The sequence below is a fragment of the Nuphar pumila genome, chromosome 12 (assembly GCF_984573655.1).
Source record: "Nuphar pumila chromosome 12, dmNupPumi1.hap1.1, whole genome shotgun sequence".
NCBI lineage: Eukaryota > Viridiplantae > Streptophyta > Magnoliopsida > Nymphaeales > Nymphaeaceae > Nuphar > Nuphar pumila.
In genome coordinates this window covers 80083467-80092260 of record NC_143260.1, presented here as the reverse complement: position 1 = coordinate 80092260, position 8794 = coordinate 80083467, and the positions used below count along the sequence as shown (strand labels likewise).

Genomic DNA, 8794 nt, shown 5'->3' with positions numbered 1-8794 from the left:
TATCAAATATCTTGGTTCACATTAGCCTCTCGTTCATTGAATTGGTTCACCAATTCTAGGTTATGATGCATTAATTTCCTTATATCCATCTGAGAGAGAGAAAGAGAGCACTTTAGAGTCCAAGTTGGTAGGCTAGGGTGGGCGCTCATTTTTGGGAGCAACATAAATGGTAAAAGAGGAAGGGAAAGGAGGAAAAGAAACCAATGCAAGTATATACACGATAAAAGAGGGAAAGAACAGACAGTGGTTGTTCATTTGTGAGTACTTATTCAGGTAATATAGTTATTATTACTTCCATTTCAAACTTCGCGTGGGTCAACAAAAAGGGATTGAGGTGGTGGACTCTTGGACCAGTCCACCCCATCCTTAGCACAGCATGGCCTATCACCACCACCTAATGACTTTATGCACCACAGGTCCTCTGACGAAGACAACCATTTCCAGTGTGGTATATGAAGCCTCAGCTCATCCAGCCCACCAACCTCTGTCACAATAACTCTGCAATCCTCACTCTTAGCAGCCAAGTCATGTACAAACCTGCAGAGTGCCTTGATCATGAGCCCTGACTTTGGTCCCTGGCCATGCAAACCATACATAAAATAGAACCCAAATGGGCTAAAGACATCAGGAAATGCAGGGACCCTTAAACAAGGAAAGGCTCTATCTAGCATGCCACAACTCCTAGCATAAAGAGCACAAGCCATTGGTTCACCTTCAACCCTCAACTTGAACAGTTCATTGCTGTTCCATACACTTAGCATTGCCCAGTTCTGTGGTGGCTTGGTGATCTTATCCCAATTCTCGTCCTTCGGATGTGCAACCCACGTCCCCATGCTCAATTCTTTCGCGAGGACCCGATCGATGTCGTCAGGGAAGAATTCGGTGGAGCCCATGTGTTTCCTATAGAGGAACTCTGCCTGGTCTATGCTTAGCTTCATGATGTTAATATTAGATTTGATACTCTTAGAGTGAAATCTCACTGGGTTCACAAGGATTGCAGGGGTCCTAAACTTGGAGTAATGACACTTCTCAGTGAAGAGCTTAACAGAGGCCATGTTATCTTTCTCTGTAGCCATGTACGCGTACTCAGCACCATGGTAGCTGAACCACTCCTCCAAACAAGTAACTAGCTTGTATCCAATGCGTTTTTGACGGTGCTGCGGCAAGACTCGCAGGCCGAGGACGTAGCCCACCTTGGCTAGGTGGGTCGGGGAGTGGGTGCAGGCCACCACGGTCTTTATCGTGCCTCGGACCACGCCAACCAACTCTGTGTGCAATTCAGCAACCTATACATTATAGAACAATATGAATAATAAAGCAAGAATGGAGATTTGGGTGAGTTTGGTAAGTGATGTTGTACCAGCATGGTGTAGAAAGGGCAGTGACGGATCCTAGCGATGGGGTCGCCCATCATGTCAGCCAGAAGACACGAGTTACCGCTTTGCCCTACTTCACATCTACTCTCCAACTCTTCTACCAAAACAGCATCTCTTTTGCTATCGAAGGCTCTTATGGTTATCTCCTCTGCCATTTTTCAAGTACGCAGTTTAAAAATATACAAAACGAACACTCTCTCCTCTGATTTGGCTGCCCATCGACGTATATATATATATATATATATATATATATATATATATATATATATATATATATATATATATATATATATATATATATATATATATATATATAAGAAAAGAAGGATATCAATCATCAAGGCCCACCCTGCCTCATATAATATTTCAAGTTTGCTTTTTAAAATTTTGGGGTGTGTTTTGTTTGAGTCGAAGAGATTTGGTTTAAAGTTAAACGTATGGTAGAGGTGGGAGAAGACCCAATATTCTGGGCAGAATACCTAATAAAATGTTCTGCCCAACTAGGGAGAGACACGCTCTATAGGGGTTTGGCGTAGTGGGATGGGACCTTGGCAGCTAAGCAGGTGGTATAGGTTCAATTCTCATGGGCATCATCTTTTGCACGAGCTGAAGCGTCGTGACTTCGTAAGGGCAAGGGGTAAGCCAAGTGAGTTTTACACTGCCAAGAGAGAGACAGTAAGTACCACTGGCAGAGCCAGCACGGCTAGGTCTTTGATCCTTAAGGTGGTTATTCCGAGTCAATATCAAAAAAACAAAACTACGAAGACACGTAGTGGCTGCCCCTATAAAAACAAGAGGTGCGCCACCAGAGGGCCCAGTGCACGGTCCATGAGTGTTCGGCCTCCAGCAAAGAACCACACCGATAGAGGTGAGGGGCAATGTGGGTACTTTTTATCCTTAATGGAACAACAACAGAATCATTGGATTAATCCTCACAATATAATGAAGATTTCATTTGGAGATAATGACAAATGTTTTCGGTAAGGAATCCGCTCTGGTGATGAAATTATGAATCCACAAGATTTTTTTCTGTGGGCAGCAGAAAAATCTGAATGTGTTAGGCTTGTGTTGCTAGATTAATGTGAGCAAATTTTTTTGAATCATAATCCCTCTCTCTCTCTCCATCCTTTGGACTTTTGCACCAGGCTCTGAAACCTTGCTATTTTCTGAAATAGAAGGGTCAATTCCAATTTCAGTTTTGCCTTGACCCAGTCAGGAAAGATGGGTATGAGGGGATAGAAGATCGGGTGCAATATGATTGCACAAAAGTTGTGCATTAAACACCCGATCACCATCCATCAGGACTTGGGCCCCACACCTGACAGGCCCTGTCCCCAAGATGGAGGGTGATCAGGTGCTTAATGCACAAATATTTGTGCAATCATATTGCACCTGATCTTTTCACGTCTGTGGGGGTCCTATTGAGCGTGAAGACTCAAGGTCAGAAAGGGCCTTGTTGAGAGTGTGAAAGGACACTAGAGAATGGTCTGGTTGTTTCTGCAGGCACTGCTTTTTGGCAAATGCTGAACTCATTTGGCTTTCATTAATCCTGACTGTGCTCAGTCAGGTTAGGTTCCCTCCACTTGCCGATTTTTGTTAAGGCTAGCAATGACCAGCCCCCTCATTCTCATTTCCCAGAGAGGGAATCCATTACTTCTTGTAAATATAATTGGCTCTCGTGGGAAATTGAAAATTTTCATATTTCTGGCATTATCAGTGGCAAAAAAATATATATGCGCAAGAAGAAATAAACTATCATGATTTTTTGCTGTATGAAACAACTCAAGATATTCATTTTTTTTTTGTTTCTTGCAATATCTTCAAGACATATATTTGCTACCTACAATTGAGTTGGAATCTAATGATGAGAGTTGTTTTGACTCAATCTAACCTCATAGATGTGTTAACAATTTTGTAAGAATCTATAATTGCGTTTTTTTAACAAAAAATATGTTTTCATGAGTCGGAAAAAATCAATATATTCATAGTGGTTGAGTTTTGGATGGATGGAAAAACCTGTATACAGGTTAGATTCAGATGAAACACAAAAGCCAGTTCCAACTAATAAAAACATGTAGATCACATTTATGATGTTAGATATGCAAAAAAAATAAAAATAAAAATAAAAACGCTGTTTTTGAAGTCCATTGTAAATACAATCGACTGTAGCAAACATTAACCCATCTTCAAAATATCGCAGATATCAGTGACTTATGATGCATTCATTAACAAGCATGCATTGAGATGATGGTGGTGGGCTCTTTTCATTAGTCAACAAACAAAAAAGTTGATAAAGGCAGGTACCAAATTCTCTCACATAAAATTTGACACCATGTAGATTAAAGTGCTCGCAATATATATTGTCTGTTACCGAAGATTGGTTAGGTCCAAGCAGGCTCTTGCTTTGTGAAGCACATTGATGATATTGATAGCCTGGTATATAACCTAACAAGAAAGATATATTTATAACTCCTTGATATTATCATGAGCTATAGAATACAACAATGCAACATATTAGGAAATTTCTAATCCAACCTAATTGCCCAACATGGCTTTCTTTTGATATACATATTTCCTTCCTGTTGGGAGTTTTTGGCCTATATATGTGGGTTTACTATGAAATGAATTCCGTCTTTGAATGGAATTTCCGTCCGTTTTTGCAGACAATGTTGACAAGGTAAATACTCAGCCATACTTGTCATCATGTTTACTGACCTTACCACTCATGTCTCTCTGTAAAGGTATTGTAAATCTTCATTTGGAATAGTTATAGGTAATAAGACATGAAATTAAAGGTGGACCACTGGTGTCCCTTGGAAATGCTGGTAGGGGCGAGTGCTCCGTTCGTGCACCATATTCGTGGTGCAGGCAGAATGGTAGGGGCATCGTTATCTGAATGCATCAGTGAGACCTGAATAATTATGTCTTCTTCGTGTTATGCTCTGCATAATCATAAGCAGTCGGCGAACGTTGATAGAGAGCTGATGTCGATATATCCACTTCTGATAGATACATATTTATCCTGACTGGACTGATAAAATCTTTTCATGTGAAGCATGTCATTCTCTCTCTCTCTCTCTCTCTCTCTCTCTCTCTCTCTCTCTCTCTCGCTTAAAAGAAACAACTAATTACCGGCGTATTTTTCAGCTGTTAGTAATACCACTGAATCACTGATATAGCCTCCGCCGATACAGGTCATTGCCGACGCATTTGAGTTCGCCCGTATTGAACCTGTAATGGCAGATTTCATGCTGGTAATGACCAAACTATTTAATAGCAGAAAAATCTACCGGTAAAGCCTATATAAATTTTTTTAATATATATATATATATATATATATATATATATATATATATATATATATATATATATATATTTTTTTTTTTTTCTGGCCCCATCACATTAACAGGAAAATGCACTAAAATGCATTACAAATATAAGAGAATTGCATTCCCAAAAAATAGTGAACCAAATAAGTAAAACATCTGTGTGCCATTTGTGATTCTGCTCCCATTTCCAAATCCAGCTAGCAACAAACAACAAAGCCAGCTCAACCAGGATCCGCTGGATTAGAAGAAACCACCATTGAGTGAACGTTGTTCTGATGAAAGGAGAGGTCTCTAAGATGCATACGTAAAATCGCATATACGTCAACCAGGATTTTATGGACAAGATGATTAAGGGTGATCGAAATTTGACGGAAAGTAGCATCATTGCGTGTCATTCAAACAAACCACCAAGTAGTAAGCAAACATGTCTTCCAGATCAGTCTCCACCGCTTGCATCGTCTAATTTCAATAGGGCCCAAGAGTAGATCAAGCACAAAAGACTCCTCTTTGACAATTACGTTCGGAGATCTCCATGTCCTATTAAATAGGGCCACAAAGATTGGGCAGGACCAAAATAAATGAAAAGTAGTTTCTTCAGCAGCTTGAAACAACACACACCAACTTGGAAACTAAAAGCCCACACACCAACTTGGAAACTAAAAGCCCAACTTCTTTAAATAACTGTGAGTCTGAACCCTATCATGCAAAATTAACCAAGCCAAGACCCGAGATCTTGGAGAAGGGCCCTTGCCCCATAACGCACACTCAGGAAACCAATATGCCCCTAGTAGTTTCTTTTTCTTTAGCTTTTGTTTTTTTCTATATTTTAGTTTTGTTTTCTATTTTGTTCGGTTCATGGGTTCAACATTTTGTTGATCTTCATGAGTATTAATGTTGATCTCCTTTCGGCCCATTTCCAAATCCAGCCCCTCAAATCATATTTACTATTTAATAAATGTGGTTTTCCACAAGCATCCAATGACTACCGCGGTTAGCCCCAATGTGAAGACAGCCCTAAATAACTTATAGGAAGAGAGCCGGTCTTGCAATTGAAAATGATAGGTTGGGATGACAGAGGACTGGGGGAAAACGGGGCCTGCGCTGCCTCGCCACATTTGAACCAGGAATGGAGGACATGAAATGGGGATGGAGGGATTGACTTACGCTTTTCCCCTCCCCGTTCTCGTCTCCAAGCATTGCCCCACCCTCTGTCCCCGATCCTTTTTTAGGAATGGCAGTGGATCGAGGGGAAACAAGGTTCTGCCCCGGCTCACCCCGTTTGGATGGGGGGGTGGAGGATATGAAACGGAGATGGAGGGGGGATGGAAGTTAAAATCAAAACATGTGCAGGGATGGAGGGAAAAATTTTGAGACAGGGCAAGAGTGGAGACTTTGTCCCTCGCCTAAGTCCACTGTCGTCCCTAATGATAGGTGTTGCACTGCTTGTGGCTTCATCAGCATTGAAGGCAGTAATTTGGAAAGGGTGGTGTATGTTCTCCCCCGATGATTCACTGAATCACACGTTTGTGTTTGGGGGTTTGAATGAGCACCATGTATACAAGCACATGGGGCTCGTATTCCCGTGTATGTTGACATCACTTAGCATTAGAGTCTGGTGTGGTTGCAAAGACTTAAGTACCCTTTCTTGCTATTCTTTTCATAAAACAACGGTTTGAGAAAATAACAAAAATGCCCTTCATTCAAAAAAGAAAAAACAAACGGTTCAAAAAAAGGACAAACATGTCCACCATCTAGATCGTCTGTTTGAACTTTTCATCGTTTTCTTCTTCTTCTTCTTCCTTCTTCGTAAAACACTGTAAAACCCTCTCTCTCTCTCTAGAGAAGAAATCAAGGGAGGCAAAGAGTTTCCCCTGGAGAAGGCCATGAACATCAACCCTCTCACTCTCTCTCCCATCTCTTTCTACTTTTGTGCACATCGAGCAGACGATCCTACATTGCTCCATCAAACACTGACTGACCTGCACACTGACTGTAGCACCATTCAACTTGATGATTTGTGGAACATGATTCATAGTTTTTGCCCTTACAGGAGGGGGTTTTGAGGCTCCTCTCAGCGTGGGTAGCATCATTCAACTTGATGAGTTGTGGAGCCTGATTTAGAGTTTTTGTCCATACAGAAGAGGAGTTTGGGGGTTCCCCCCCGGTGCGGGTCCCGCTGCGCGGTCAGCGGTCCAGAGGGGGCTGCTCTTGACGGAGAGCTCGGGGGGCACCCCCGAACCAAATTTTTTTGGGGCCTTGTATTATTTTTTTATTTTCTTTCCCTCTTTTAACTATCGAAAAAGAGCAATAAAGCGTTTTGTTTAATCGTGGGGCTTATGTTTCCTTCGGTTGTTTCTTTCTCGAGGTTTTCGTAACACCCCTTCCCACGATTTTTCTATTTTTCTGTTTCTTTCCCACGATTTTTTCAATGACTCTCCTATAGTGATTTTTAGTGTTGTCGGGTCTTCAACGAGCCCCACAACGATTTATAGTGTTATCTGGTCTTTCAATAGTGATTTGTAGTATTGTTGAGCTTTCCTATAATGATTTATAGTGTTTTTGGGTCTCCAACGAGCCCCACAATGATTTATAGTATTATCCGGCCTTCCAACAACGATTTGTAGTATTGTCGGGCGCAAATCACTATAGTGATTTATAGTATTTTTGGGTCTCCAACGAGTCCCACAGCGATTTATAGTGTTGTTGGATCTCACTATAGTGATTTGTAGTGTCTTTCGCAAATCACTATAGCGATTTGTAGTGTTATTCAGTAAGCAAATTGTTGTAAATCGCTACCCGAATTAGAACTAACTTGTCAGGGTCATATCTCCTTAACCGGAGGTCATATTCTAAATCCGTAAAAAGTGGTGTCTTCGTTATTGAGTCTAGTTTATTCTTAAAAATTTTCAGTGATTTATATTGTCATTTCATTTCCCATTTTAACTAAAAACCAAACCCCTATTATTCTGTGTTATTTGAGTTACACAACATCATTCTCGCTTGACATCCACATCTTGATTCTAGCATGCTCCTTGTTGGATTTCGCATTGATTTCTTCCAACCTTGCTTGGAACAAACATATGTCTTTCTCACCACGACACTCTGTACAATTTTTGACCAAGAAAACCTTCTCACAAACTCTAAATCAGGCTCCACAATGAATCAAGTTGAACGATGCTACCCACGCTGAGAGGAGCCCCCAAACCCCCTTCTGTAAGGGCAAAAACTCTGAATCAAGCTCCACAACGAATCAAGTTGAATGATGCTACCCACGCTAGGAGGAGCCCCCAAACCCTCCTTCTGTAAGGGTAAAAACTCTGAATCAGGCTCCACAACAGTCAATGTGTAGGTCAGTCGGTGCTTGATGGAGCAATGTAGGATCTTTTACTGGATATGCACATAAGCAGAAAGAGAAGGGAGAGAGAGAGTGAGAGGGTTGATGTTCATGGCCTCCTTCAAGAGAGATTTCTTTCTCAAATAATCCTGCAGTGCAGAGACTTGGTCTTAAATAATCATCTTTGGGGCACTTAAGTCTTTACAATCACTCCTTTTCTAGAATAGTTATTTTTTTTGGCACCAATGGAGGAGAGGGTACTCAAGTCTTTGCAATCGCATCAAACTTCAATGCTAATTAATGCTGAACGCAATGGGGATATGAGACACACAGGCTTAAATACGTGGTGCTTTTTGGGACCCTCGAGCATGAGATGCCCTGTTCGGGGGGGGACATATAACCTGCTTCGAGTAATTTGGCTTTTTCTTGAGAGAGAGAGAGAGAGAAAATAATGATAGTTTTATTAGAAGTCATGAGGTTGTAACAAAACCATACAGTCCGTCTAGTCAAAAGGGGTGTGATGAGATATCACACCCCGAATTAAATGAAAATACCAAACCGTCACCAGTACAAAAAAGCAAAAGAAAGAAATAATGTGTAGAGTCGGCTTTGACTGAGCGTGGTGCTCAAGCCGCATCCATATTCCCCCATACCAGTTTATGGAGCAATCGAGCCATTTGCCAAGCACCCATTCCTTGAGTTTCCAATTCAGCTGGTGCCAAATACAGTCTATGTCAACAACCTTACCTTTAAAA

The 8794-nt window shown here is 41.2% G+C and overlaps 1 pseudogene; it reads right to left on the bottom strand.

Annotated features, from left to right (window-relative positions):
* Nucleotides 1-299: 299 nt before the first annotated feature.
* Nucleotides 300-1531, bottom strand: LOC149821056 (putative N-acetyltransferase HLS1 pseudogene; annotated as a pseudogene).
* Between the last annotated feature and the right edge of the window lie 7263 nt (nt 1532-8794).